Source organism: Cherax quadricarinatus, chromosome 12 (assembly GCF_038502225.1).
Source record: "Cherax quadricarinatus isolate ZL_2023a chromosome 12, ASM3850222v1, whole genome shotgun sequence".
NCBI classification, from domain to species: Eukaryota; Metazoa; Arthropoda; class Malacostraca; order Decapoda; family Parastacidae; genus Cherax; species Cherax quadricarinatus.
In genome coordinates this window covers 54,992,296-55,006,862 of record NC_091303.1, presented here as the reverse complement: position 1 = coordinate 55,006,862, position 14,567 = coordinate 54,992,296, and the positions used below count along the sequence as shown (strand labels likewise).

The following is a 14,567-nucleotide window of genomic DNA, read 5'->3' as shown; positions in this document are numbered from 1 at the left end:
ATATTTAATTCCAATATAAACTTAAGCATTAGTTTACACTGTTGCAGTCACGTACAATGGTGCCCAGGAGACCGGGGGGGGGGAGGTAATAAATGGTTAGATACCCTTCTAGGGATACGAATATGTATTATGACTATTATCAGGATGAGTTGAGCCGTGGGTGTCGTACAGCGACGGGAACCAGAGGTAATGAGATAAATCTTACGAGGGAAAGAGTAATTGCAATTCCTTAGAACAAGAGCCCTTACGGCTTTATGGATCCTCTTCCATCTGAAGTGTGTGGCCAGATGAATGTGGATGAAGAGAAGGCAGGGCCAAGTAAGCCTTAGTTGGGTAGTGGGCAGGTGGCCGGGCAGTGGGCAGGTGACTGCGGCAGTGGGCACAGGTACCTTTGCGGTAGCGGCACCAGTATATAAACGCATATTTATTGCAAACATTAATAAAACATAACCAGTGGACATGGTCTTGTATAATACTGATGTGTTATACACTTGTAAACCTGCCGTGGTTATCATCACAGTGATCGTTGGTAAACCAGCCGTGGTTATCATCACAGTGATCGTTGGTAAACCTGCCGTGGTTATCATTACAGTGATCGTTGGTAAACCTGCCGTGGTTATCATCACAGTGATTGTTGGTAAACCTGCCGTGGTTATCATCACAGTGATCGTTGGTAAACCAGTCGTGGTTATCATCACAGTGATCGTTGGTAAACCTGCCGTGGTTATCATTACAGTGATCGTTGGTAAACCTGCCGTGGTTATCATTACAGTGATCGTTGGTATACCTGCCGTGGTTATCATCACAGTGATCGTTGGTAAACCTGCCGTGGTTATCATCACAGTGATTGTTGGTAAACCAGCCGTGGTTATCATCACAGTGATCGTTGGTAAACCTGCCGTGGTTATCATCACAGTGATCGTTGGTAAACCAGCCGTGGTTATCATCACAGTGATCGTTGGTAAACCAGCCGTGGTTATCATCACAGTGATCGTTGGTAAACCAGCCGTGGTTATCATCACAGTGATCGTTGGTAAACCAGCCGTGGTTATCATCACAGTGATCGTTGGTAAACCAGCCGTGGTTATCATCACAGTGATCGTTGGTAAACCAGCCGTGGTTATCATCACAGTGATCGTTGGTAAACCTGCCGTGGTTATCATCACAGTGATCGTTGGTAAACCAGCCGTGGTTATCATCACAGTGATCGTTGGTAAACCTGCCGTGGTTATCATCACAGTGATCGTTGGTAAACCTGCCGTGGTTATCATCACAGTGATCGTTGGTAAACCAGCCGTGGTTATCATCACAGTGATCGTTGGTAAACCTGCCGTGGTTATCATCACAGTGATCGTTGGTAAACCAGCCGTGGTTATCATTACAGTGATTGTTGGTAAACCAGCCGTGGTTATCATCACAGTGATCGTTGGTAAACCAGCCGTGGTTATCATTACAGTGATTGTTGGTAAACCTGCCGTGGTTATCATCACAGTGATCGTTGGTAAACCTGCCGTGGTTATCATCACAGTGATTGTTGGTAAACCAGCCGTGGTTATCATTACAGTGATTGTTGGTAAACCAGCCGTGGTTATCATCACAGTGATCGTTGGTAAACCAGCCATGGTTATCATCACAGTGATCGTTGGTAAACCAGCCGTGGTTATCATCACAGTGATCGTTGGTAAACCAGCCGTGGTTATCATTACAGTGATCGTTGGTAAACCAGCCGTGGTTATCATCACAGTGATCGTTGGTAAACCAGCCATGGTTATCATCACAGTGATCGTTGGTAAACCAGCCGTGGTTATCATCACAGTGATCGTTGGTAAACCAGCCGTTGTTATCATTACAGTGATCGTTGGTAAACCAGCCGTGGTTATCATCACAGTGATTGTTGGTAAACCAGCCGTGGTTATCATCACAGTGATCGTTGGTAAACCAGCCGTGGTTATCATCACAGTGATCGTTGGTAAACCAGCCGTGGTTATCATCACAGTGATTGTTGGTAAACCAGCCGTGGTTATCATCACAGTGATCGTTGGTAAACCAGCCGTGGTTATCATCACAGTGATTGTTGGTAAACCAGCCGTGGTTATCATCACAGTGATCGTTGGTAAACCAGCCGTGGTTATCATCACAGTGATTGTTGGTAAACCAGCCGTGGTTATCATCACAGTGATCGTTGGTAAACCAGCCGTGGTTATCATCACAGTGATTGTTGGTAAACCAGCCGTGGTTATCATCACAGTGATCGTTGGTAAACCAGCCGTGGTTATCATCACAGTGATCGTTGGTAAACCAGCCGTGGTTATCATCACAGTGATCGTTGGTAAACCAGCCGTGGTTATCATCACAGTGATCGTTGGTAAACCAGCCGTGGTTATCATCACAGTGATCGTTGGTAAACCAGCCGTGGTTATCATTACAGTGATTGTTGGTAAACCAGCCGTGGTTATCATCACAGTGATCGTTGGTAAACCAGCCGTGGTTATCATTACAGTGATTGTTGGTAAACCAGCCGTGGTTATCATCACAGTGATCGTTGGTAAACCAGCCGTGGTTATCATCACAGTGATTGTTGGTAAACCAGCCGTGGTTATCATTACAGTGATCGTTGGTAAACCAGCCGTGGTTATCATCACAGTGATCGTTGGTAAACCAGCCGTGGTTATCATCACAGTGATCGTTGGTAAACCAGCCGTGGTTATCATCACAGTGATCGTTGGTAAACCAGCCGTGGTTATCATTACAGTGATTGTTGGTAAACCAGCCGTGGTTATCATTACAGTGATTGTTGGTAAACCTGCCGTGGTTATCATCACAGTGATCGTTGGTAAACCAGCCGTGGTTATCATCACAGTGATCGTTGGTAAACCAGCCGTGGTTATCATCACAGTGATCGTTGGTAAACCAGCCGTGGTTATCATCACAGTGATTGTTGGTAAACCAGCCGTGGTTATCATCACAGTGATCGTTGGTAAACCAGCCGTGGTTATCATCACAGTGATCGTTGGTAAACCAGCCGTGGTTATCATCACAGTGATTGTTGGTAAACCAGCCGTGGTTATCATCACAGTGATCGTTGGTAAACCAGCCGTGGTTATCATTACAGTGATTGTTGGTAAACCAGCCGTGGTTATCATCACAGTGATTGTTGGTAAACCAGCCGTGGTTATCATCACAGTGATCGTTGGTAAACCAGCCGTGGTTATCATCACAGTGATCGTTGGTAAACCAGCCGTGGTTATCATTACAGTGATTGTTGGTAAACCAGCCGTGGTTATCATCACAGTGATTGTTGGTAAACCAGCCGTGGTTATCATCACAGTGATCGTTGGTAAACCAGCCGTGGTTATCATTACAGTGATTGTTGGTAAACCAGCCGTGGTTATCATTACAGTGATCGTTGGTAAACCAGCCGTGGTTATCATTACAGTGATTGTTAGTAAACCAGCCGTGGTTATCATTACAGTGATTGTTGGTAAACCTGCCGTGGTTATCATCACAGTGATCGTTGGTAAACCTGCCGTGGTTATCATCACAGTGAACGTTGGTAAACCAGCCGTGGTTATCATTACAGTGATTGTTGGTAAACCAGCCGTGGTTATCATTACAGTGATTGTTAGTAAACCAGCCGTGGTTATCATTACAGTGATTGTTGGTAAACCAGCCGTGGTTATCATCACAGTGATCGTTGGTAAACCAGCCGTGGTTATCATCACAGTGATTGTTGGTAAACCAGCCGTGGTTATCATCACAGTGATCGTTGGTAAACCAGCCGTGGTTATCATCACAGTGATTGTTGGTAAACCAGCCGTGGTTATCATCACAGTGATTGTTGGTAAACCAGCCGTGGTTATCATCACAGTGATTGTTGGTAAACCAGCCGTGGTTATCATCACAGTGATCGTTGGTAAACCAGCCGTGGTTATCATCACAGTGATCGTTGGTAAACCAGCCGTGGTTATCATCACAGTGATCGTTGGTAAACCAGCCGTGGTTATCATCACATTGATCGTTGGTAAACCTGCCGTGGTTATCATCACAGTGATTGTTGGTAAACCAGCCGTGGTTATCATCACAGTGATTGTTGGTAAACCAGCCGTGGTTATCATCACAGTGATCGTTGGTAAACCAGCCGTGGTTATCATCACAGTGATCGTTGGTAAACCAGCCGTGGTTATCATCACAGTGATCGTTGGTAAACCAGCCGTGGTTATCATCACATTGATCGTTGGTAAACCTGCCGTGGTTATCATCACAGTGATTGTTGGTAAACCAGCCGTGGTTATCATCACAGTGATTGTTGGTAAACCAGCCGTGGTTATCATCACAGTGATTGTTGGTAAACCAGCCGTGGTTATCATCACAGTGATTGTTGGTAAACCAGCCGTGGTTATCATCACAGTGATCGTTGGTAAACCAGCCGTGGTTATCATCACAGTGATTGTTGGTAAACCAGCCGTGGTTATCATCACAGTGATCGTTGGTAAACCAGCCGTGGTTATCATCACAGTGATTGTTGGTAAACCAGCCGTGGTTATCATCACAGTGATCGTTGGTAAACCAGCCGTGGTTATCATCACAGTGATCGTTGGTAAACCAGCCGTGGTTATCATTACAGTGATTGTTGGTAAACCAGCCGTGGTTATCATCACAGTGATTGTTGGTAAACCAGCCGTGGTTATCATTACAGTGATTGTTGGTAAACCAGCCGTGGTTATCATCACAGTGATTGTTGGTAAACCAGCCGTGGTTATCATCACAGTGATTGTTGGTAAACCAGCCGTGGTTATCATCACAGTGATTGTTGGTAAACCAGCCGTGGTTATCATTACAGTGATTGTTGGTAAACCAGCCGTGGTTATCATCACAGTGATTGTTGGTAAACCAGCCGTGGTTATCATCACAGTGATTGTTGGTAAACCAGCCGTGGTTATCATTACAGTGATTGTTGGTAAACCAGCCGTGGTTATCATCACAGTGATCCTTGGTAAACCAGCCGTGGTTATCATCACAGTGATTGTTAAAGAAATATGTGATAGTCACAACAGTGGCAGCAGCTGTGTGATGAGTTACACAGTGATGAGTTACACAGTGATGAGTTACACAGTGATGAGTTACACAGTGATGAGTTACACAGTGATGAGTTACGTTGTGATGAGTTACACAGTGATGAGTTACACAGTGATGAGTTACACAGTGATGAGTTACACAGTGATGAGTTACACAGTGATGAGTTACACAGTGATGAGTTACACAGTGATGAGTTACGTTGTGATGAGTTACACAGTGATGAGTTACACAGTGATGAGTTACACAGTGATGAGTTACACAGTGATGAGTTACACAGTGATGAGTTACACAGTGATGAGTTACACAGTGATGAGTTACACAGTGATGAGTTACACAGTGATGAGTTACACAGTGATGAGTTACACAGTGATGAGTTACACAGTGATGAGTTACACAGTGATGAGTTACGTTGTGATGAGTTACGTTGTGATGAGTTACACAGTGATGAGTTACACAGTGATGAGTTACACAGTGATGAGTTACACAGTGATGAGTTACACAGTGATGAGTTACACAGTGATGAGTTACACAGTGATGAGTTACACAGTGATGAGTTACACAGTGATGAGTTACACAGTGATGAGTTACACAGTGATGAGTTACACAGTGATGAGTTACACAGTGATGAGTTACACAGTGATGAGTTACACAGTGATGAGTTACACAGTGATGAGTTACACAGTGATGAGTTACACAGTGATGAGTTACACAGTGATGAGTTACACAGTGATGAGTTACACAGTGATGAGTTACACAGTGATGAGTTACACAGTGATGAGTTACACAGTGATGAGTTACACAGTGATGAGTTACGTTGTGATGAGTTACGTTGTGATGAGTTACACAGTGATGAGTTACACAGTGATGAGTTACACAGTGATGAGTTACACAGTGATGAGTTACACAGTGATGAGTTACACAGTGATGAGTTACACAGTGATGAGTTACACAGTGATGAGTTACACAGTGATGAGTTACACAGTGATGAGTTACACAGTGATGAGTTACACAGTGATGAGTTACACAGTGATGAGTTACACAGTGATGAGTTACACAGTGATGAGTTACACAGTGATGAGTTACACAGTGATGAGTTACACAGTGATGAGTTACGTTGTGATGAGTTACGTTGTGATGAGTTACGTTGTGATGAGTTACGTTGTGATGAGTTACACAGTGATGAGTTACACAGTGATGAGTTACACAGTGATGAGTTACACAGTGATGAGTTACACAGTGATGAGTTACACAGTGATGAGTTACACAGTGATGAGTTACGTTGTGATGAGTTACGTTGTGATGAGTTACACAGTGATGAGTTACACAGTGATGAGTTACACAGTGATGAGTTACACAGTGATGAGTTACACAGTGATGAGTTACACAGTGATGAGTTACACAGTGATGAGTTACACAGTGATGAGTTACAGAGAAGATGAGTTACATAGTGATAGATTTAGATTTTGCCACCGAAGTGGCTAGTTTATTGTGCACCTCATATTGTGCACCTCATATTGTGCACCTCATATTGTGCACCTCATATTGTGCACCTCATATTGTGCACCTCATCTCCGTCCTGTGGACGGTAGCACATGAGCACGAAGATGTACAAAAGGCCCAGGAACTAAGCCCTAAAAGGGTTAACAGGTATACATTTCGATTTATATCTACAGTTCACTTATCTGTTACAAGCAAATTTAGGAAATATGGATACACAAAAGGCCTAGGAACTAGGCCCCAAAGGGTTAACAGGAATACATATGGATTTATATATACATATCTATAGTTCACTTATCTGTTACAAGCAAATTTAGGAAACATGCTTAGTATATCTGGTATCTTATTTTCATTAATAAGATATCTTGACATGTCACATAGGTTATTATACTGTCTGTCTCTGTATTCCTCAATAAGTGGACAATTAAGCACATAGTGTTCAAGACAGTGACCATATGCCTGATCACATAATTTACATTTAGTTTGATCATCATATGTGTGTCTCCCAAACTGCCAGAAGTACTTGTAACCAAGCCTAAGCCTGGCCACTACAACATCAGTCAGTACTTGTAACCAAGCCTAAGCCTGGCCACTACAACATCAGTCAGTACTTGTAACCAAGCCTAAGCCTGGCCACTACAACATCAGTCAGTACTTGTAACCAAGCATAAGCCTGGCCACTACAACATCAGTCAGTACTTGTAACCAAGCCTAAGCCTGGCCACTACAACATCAGTCAGTACTTGTAACCAAGCATAAGCCTGGCCACTACAACATCAGTCAGTACTTGTAACCAAGCATAAGCCTGGCCACTACAACATCAGTCAGTACTTGTAACCAAGCATAAGCCTGGCCACTACAACATCAGTCAGTACTTGTAACCAAGCATAAGCCTGGCCACTACAACATCAGTCAGTACTTGTAACCAAGCATAAGCCTGGTCACTACAACATCAGTCAGTACTTGTAACCAAGCCTAAGCCTGGCCACTACAACATCAGTCAGTATTTGTAACCAAGCCTAAGCCTGGCCACTACAACATCAGTCAGTACTTGTAACCAAGCCTAAGCCTGGCCACTACAACATCAGTCAGTACTTGTAACCAAGCATAAGCCTGGTCACTACAACATCAGTCAGTACTTGTAACCAAGCATAAGCCTGGCCACTACAACATCACTCAGTACTTGTAACCAAGCCCAAGCCTGGTCACTACAACATCACTCAGTACTTGTAACCAAGCATAAGCCTGGCCACTACAACATCAGTCAGTACTTGTAACCAAGCATAAGCCTGGTCACTACAACATCAGTCAGTACTTGTAACCAAGCATAAGCCTGGTCACTACAACATCAGTCAGTACTTGTAACCAAGCATAAGCATGGCCACTACAACATCAGCCAGTACTTGTAACCAAGCCTAAGCCTGGCCACTACAACATCAGCCAGTACTTGTAACCAAGCATAAGCCTGGCCACTACAACATCAGCCAGTACTTGTAACCAAGCATAAGCCTGGCCACTACAACATCAGTCAGTACTTGTAACCAAGCCTAAGCCTGGCCACTACAACATCAGTCAGTACTTGTAACCAAGCATAAGCCTGGTCACTACAACATCAGTCAGTACTTGTAACCAAGCATAAGCCTGGTCACTACAACATCAGTCAGTACTTGTAACCAAGCATAAGCATGGCCACTACAACATCAGCCAGTACTTGTAACCAAGCCTAAGCCTGGCCACTACAACATCAGCCAGTACTTGTAACCAAGCCTAAGCCTGGCCACTACAACATCAGCCAGTACTTGTAACCAAGCCTAAGCCTGGCCACTACAACATCAGTCAGTACTTGTAACCAAGCCTAAGCCTGGCCACTACAACATCAGTCAGTACTTGTAACCAAGCATAAGCCTGGTCACTACAACATCAGTCAGTACTTGTAACCAAGCATAAGCCTGGTCACTACAACATCAGTCAGTACTTGTAACCAAGCATAAGCCTGGTCACTACAACATCAGTCAGTACTTGTAACCAAGCATAAGCCTGGCCACTACAACATCAGCCAGTACTTGTAACCAAACATAAGCCTGGCCACTACAACATCAGCCAGTACTTGTAACCAAGCTTAAGCCTGGCCACTACAACATCAGCCAGTACTTGTAACCAAGCTTAAGCCTGGCCACTACAACATCAGCCAGTACTTGTAACCAAGCTTAAGCCTGGCCACTACAACATCAGTCAGTACTTGTAACCAAACATAAGCCTGGCCACTACAACATCAGCCAGTACTTGTAACCAAGCATAAGCCTGGCCACTACAACATCAGCCAGTACTTGTAACCAAGCCTAAGCCTGGCCACTACAACATCAGTCAGTACTTGTAACCAAGCATAAGCCTGGCCACTACAACATCAGCCAGTACTTGTAACCAAGCATAAGCCTGGTCACTACAACATCAGTCAGTACTTGTAACCAAGCATAAGCCTGGCCACTACAACATCAGCCAGTACTTGTAACCAAGCCTAAGCCTGGCCACTACAACATCAGCCAGTACTTGTAACCAAGCATAAGCCTGGTCACTACAACATCAGTCAGTACTTGTAACCAAGCCTAAGCCTGGCCACTACAACATCAGTCAGTACTTGTAACCAAGCATAAGCCTGGCCACTACAACATCAGCCAGTACTTGTAACCAAGCATAAGCCTGGCCACTACAACATCAGTCAGTACTTGTAACCAAGCATAAGCCTGGCCACTACAACATCAGCCAGTACTTGTAACCAAGCATAAGCCTGGCCACTACAACATCAGTCAGTACTTGTAACCAAGCATAAGCCTGGCCACTACAACATCAGCCAGTACTTGTAACCAAGCATAAGCCGGGCCACTACAACATCAGCCAGTACTTGTAACCAAGCATAAGCCGGGCCACTACAACATCAGCCAGTACTTGTAACCAAGCATAAGCCTGGTCACTACAACATCAGCCAGTACTTGTAACCAAGCATAAGCCGGGCCACTACAACATCAGCCAGTACTTGTAACCAAGCATAAGCCTGGTCACTACAACATCAGTCAGTACTTGTAACCAAGCATAAGCCGGGCCACTACAACATCAGCCAGTACTTGTAACCAAGCATAAGCCGGGCCACTACAACATCAGCCAGTACTTGTAACCAAGCATAAGCCGGGCCACTACAACATCAGCCAGTACTTGTAACCAAGCATAAGCCGGGCCACTACAACATCAGCCAGTACTTGTAACCAAGCATAAGCCGGGCCACTACAACATCAGCCAGTACTTGTAACCAAGCATAAGCCTGGTCACTACAACATCAGTCAGTCTGTTCACTACTTTTGAGTTATACAGCTAAGTTTGAGTGATACAAAATGAATAATGTGTGAGGAACTAGCGCAGCCTCGCAAATATAAGTGAAAATGATGAATGTTCTCTGGTATATTACACTTAACACAACCTGTGTTGTCTTGTGACACCACCACCAATGTTGTCTTGTGACACCACCACCAATGTTGTCTTGTGACACTTACTACGACCAGTGTTGTCTTGTGACGCCACGACCAGTGTTGTCTTGTGACACTTACCACAACCATTGTCTTGTGACACCACGACCAGTGTTGTCATGTGACGCCACGACCAGTGTTGTCATGTGACGCCACGACCAGTGTTGTCATGTGACACTTACCACAACCATTGTCTTGTGACACTTACCACAACCATTGTCTTGTGACACTTACCACGACCAGTGTTGTCTTGTGACACCACAACCAGTGTTGTCCTGTGACATCACGACCAGTGTTGTCTTGTGACACTTACCACAACCAGTGTTGTCTTGTGACACTACGATCAGTGTTGTCTTGGGACACCACGACCAGTGTTGTCATGTGACACTTACCACAACCAGTGTTGTCTTGTGACACTTACCACGACTAGTGTCGTCTTGTGACAATACGACCAGTGTTGTCTTGTGACACTTTCCACGTCCAGTGTTGTCCTGTGGCAGTTACCATGACCAGTGCTGTGACACTTTCCACGACCATTGTCTTGTGGCAGTTACCACGGTCAGTGTTGTGACACAACAACCAGTGTTGTCTTGTGACACTTACCACGACCAGTGATGTCTTGGGACAGTTACCATGACTAGTGATGTCTTGTGACAGTTACCACTACCAGTGTTGTCTTGTGACACCACGGCCAGTGTTGTCTTGTGACACTTACCATGACCAGTGTTGTATTGTGACAGTTGCCACGACCAGTGTTGTCTTGTGACACCACGGCCAGTGTTGTCTTGTGATACTTACCATGACCAGTGTTGTCTTGTGACAGTTACCACGACCAGTGTTGTCTTTTGACAGTTACCACGACCAGCGTTGTCTTGTGACAGTTGCCACGACCAGTGTTGTCTTGTGACAGTTACCACGACCAGTGTTGTGACACTTACCACGACTAGTGTTGTCTTGTGACAGTTACCACGACCAGTGTTGTCTTGTGACACTTACCACGACCAGTGTTGTCTTGTGACACCACAACCAGTGTTGTTCTGTGACACTTACCACCACCAGTGTTGTTTTGTGACACCACAACCAGTGTTGTCTTGTGACACTTACTACGATCAGTGTTGTCTTGGGACACCACGACCAGTGTTGTCATGTGACACTTACCACAACCAGTGTTGTCTTGTGACACTTACCACGATTAGTGTTGTCTTGTGACACTAAGACCAGTGTTGTCTTGTGACAGTTGCCAGGACCAGTGTTGTCTTGTGATAGTTACCACGACCAGTGTTGTCTTGTGACACTTACCACGACTAGTGTTGTCTTGTGACAGTTACCACGACCAGTGTTGTCCTGTGACACTTACCACCACCAGTGTTGTCTTGTGACACTTACCACAACCAGTGTTGTCTTGTGACACTTACTACGATCAGTGTTGTCTTGGGACACCACGACCAGTGTTGTCATGTGACACCACAACCAGTGTTGTCTTGTGACACTTACCACGACTAGTGTTGTCTTGTGACACTACGACCAGTGTTGTCTTGTGACACCACGTCCAGTGTTGTCTTGTGACAGTTACCATGACTAGTGTTGTCTTGTGACAGTTACCACTACCAGTGTTGTCTTGTGACACCACGGCCAGGGTTGTCTTGTGACACTTACCATGACCAGTGTTGTCTTGTGAGAGTTGCCACGACCAGTGTTGTCTTGTGACACCACGGCCAGCGTTGTCTTGTGACACTTACCATGGCCAGTGTTGTCTTGTGACAGTTACCACGACCAGTGTTGTCTAGTGACAGTTACCACGACCAGAGTTGTCTTGTGACAGTTGCCACGACCAGTGTTGTCTTGTGACAGTTACCACGACCAGTGTTGTCTTGTGACACTTACCACGACTAGTGTTGTCTTGTGATAGTTACCACGACCAGTGTTGTCTTGTGACACCACGACTAGTGTTGTCTTGTGACAGTTACCACGACCAGTGTTATGCTGTGACACTTTCCACCACCAGTGATGTCTTGTGACACTTACCACAACCAGTGTTGTCTTGTGACACTTACTACGATCAGTGTTGTCTTGGGACACCACAACCAGTGTTGTCATGTGACACTTACCACAACCAGTGTTGTCTTGTGACACTTACAACGACTAGTGTTGTCTTGTGACACTACGACCAGTGTTGTCTTGTGACACTTTCCACGACCAGTGTTGTCTTGTGACAGTTACCATGACTAGTGTTGTCTTGTGACAGTTACCACTACCAGTGTTGTCTTGTGACACCACGGCCAGTGTTGTCTTGTGACACTTACCATGACCAGTGTTGTCTTGTGAGAGTTTCCACGACCAGTGTTGTCTTGTGACACCACGGCCAGCGTTGTCTTGTGACACTTACCATGGCCAGTGTTATCTTGTGACAGTTACCACGACCAGTGTTGTCTAGTGACAGTTACCACGACCAGCGTTGTCTTGTGACAGTTGCCACGACCAGTGTTGTCTTGTGACAGTTACCACGACCAGTGTTTTCTTGTGACACCACGACTAGTGTTGTCTTGTGACAGTTAGCACGACCAGTGTTGTCTTGTGACACTTACCACGACCAGTGTTTTCTTGTGACACCACAACCAGTGTTGTCCTGTGACACTTACCACCACCAGTGTTGTCTTGTGGCACTTACCACAACCAGTGTTGTCTTGTGACACTTACTACGATCAGTGTTGTCTTGGGACACCACGACCAGTGTTGTCATGTGACACTTACCACAACCAGTGTTGTCTTGTGACACTTACCACGACTAGTGTTGTCTTGTGACACTACGACCAGTGTTGTCTTGTGACACTTTCCACGTCCAGTGTTGTCTAGTGACACTTTCCACGACCATTGTTGTCTTGTGGCAGTTACCACGGTCAGTGTTGTGACACAACAACCAGTGTTGTCTTGTGACACTTACCACTACCAGTGTTGTCTTGTGACACCACGGCCAGTGTTGTCTTGTGACACTTACCACTACCAGTGTTGTCTTGTGACACCACGGCCAGTGTTGTCTTGTGACACTTACCATGACCAGTGTTGTCTTGTGACAGTTACCACGACCAGCGTTGTCTTGTGACAGTTACCACGACCAGCGTTGTCTTGTGACAGTTGCCACGACCAGTGTTGTCTTGTGACAGTTTCCACGACCAGTGTTGTCTTGTGACACTTACCACGACTAGTGTTGTCTTGTGACAGTTACCACGACCAGTGTTGTCTTGTGACACCATGACCAGTGTTGTCCTGTGACAGTTACCATGACCAGTGTTGTCTTGTGACAGTTACCACGACTAGTGTTGTCTTGTGACACCACGGCCAGTGTTGTCTTGTGACACTTACCATGACCAGTGTTGTCTTGTGACAGTTACCACGACTAGTGTTGTCTTGTGACAGTTACCACGACCAGTGTTGTCTTGTGACAGTTACCACGACTAGTGTTTTATTGTGACAGTTACCACGACTAGTGTTGTCTTGTGACAGTTACCACGATCAGTGTTGTCTTGTGACAGTTACCACGACTAGTGTTGTGTTGTGACACCACGACCAGTGTTGTCTTGTGACACTTACCATGACCAGTGTTGTCTTGTGACACTTACCATGACCAGTGTTGTCTTGTGACACCACGACCAGTGTTGTCTTGTTACAGTTACCAGGACCAGTGTTGTCTTGTGACAGTTACCACGACTAGTGTTGTGTTGTGACACCACGACCAGTGTTGTCTTGTGACACTTACCATGACCAGTGTTGTCTTATGACACTTACCATGACCAGTGTTGTCTTGTGACACTTACCATGACCAGTGTTGTCTTGTGACACCACGACCAGTGTTGTCTTGTTTCAGTTACCACGACCAGTGTTGTCTTTTGACAGTTACCACGACTAGTGTTTTGTTGTGATACCGCGACCAGTGTTGTCTTGTGACACTTACCATGATCAGTGTTGTCTTGTGACAGTTACCACGACCATTGTTGTATTGTGACACCGCGAGCAGTGTTGTCTTGTGACACTTACCATGATCAGTGTTGTCTTGTGACAGTTACCACGACCATTGTTGTATTGTGACACCGCGACCAGTGTTGTCTTGTGACACTTACCATGACCAGTGTTGTCTTATGACACTTACCACGAGCAGTGTTGTCTTGTGACAGTTACCACGACTAGTGTTGTATTGTGACACCGCGACCAGTGTTGTCTTGTGACACTTACCATGACCAGTGTTGTCTTGTGACACTTACCATGACCAGTGTTGTCTTATGACACTTACCACGACCAGTGTTGTCTTGTGACACTTACCATGACCAGTGTTGTCTTATGACACTTACCACGACCAGTGTTGTCTTGTGACACTTACCGCGGCCAGTGTTGTATTGTGACACTTACCGCGACCAGTGTTGTACTGTGACAGTTACCACGACCAGTGTTGTCTTGTGACACTTACCGCGACCAGTGTTGTCTTGT

At 45.3% G+C, this 14,567-nt stretch overlaps 1 protein-coding gene across 2 annotated transcripts in view; it reads left to right on the top strand.

Annotated features, from left to right (window-relative positions):
• The first annotated feature begins 338 nt into the window (after positions 1 to 338).
• LOC128686688 (potassium channel subfamily K member 18) overlaps positions 339 to 14,567 on the top strand; it is a 239,535-nt gene continuing 225,306 nt past the window's right edge. For both annotated transcript variants that reach the window (XM_070084356.1, XM_053773719.2), the window contains exon 1: positions 339 to 385. The gene's annotated coding sequence lies outside the window, so the exon portion shown is untranslated. The remainder of the gene's footprint in view (positions 386 to 14,567) is intronic.